Source organism: Podarcis filfolensis (genome assembly GCF_964270895.1).
Source record: "Podarcis filfolensis genome assembly, chromosome: 1".
In the NCBI taxonomy this organism is placed as follows: Eukaryota; Metazoa; Chordata; class Lepidosauria; order Squamata; family Lacertidae; genus Podarcis; species Podarcis filfolensis.
Genome location: NC_139604.1, coordinates 19,004,691 through 19,005,199, shown reverse-complemented (window position 1 = coordinate 19,005,199; position 509 = coordinate 19,004,691).

Here is a 509-nt window from a genome sequence, read left to right as displayed (position 1 = left end):
GGGCTGGGCTTCCGCGGTGCCCGCCTCCTGAATCCGGATCCTCGGAAGGTGCCCAGCGAGCAGCGGGTTGTCAGAATGGGTTGCAAGGATCTCTCCCTCCGCCGGCAAAGGGGCAGGAAGCGGGCGCGCACCGTGCAGCTCTTAATATGATCGTCTTGCGTGCGATTCTATGGCTAAACATCAGGAAGAAATTTCTGACAGTGAAACAAAAATATTCAGGGTAAAGCCAGCCTCGTTTGTTTTTTAGCATAGCATATCGATTTTGTTAAAGCGGGAAGTAAGTGACGACAGCCTCGCAGCTCGCATTGGAAGCTAGGTAATCAATAAAAAAGTAAATAAAGCACCTCTCTGAGCATGTATGAAGTACACATCTCTGATTATTGATTGATCATAAGCTGCAGCACCCACCTGTTTGGCAATCGGGTGCAGATATGGGCTTAACATATCTCATTTGACCTGTGCTCATTTGACCCATTGCCCTGCTTTTCAGCTGCGGGTTATTATTCCCT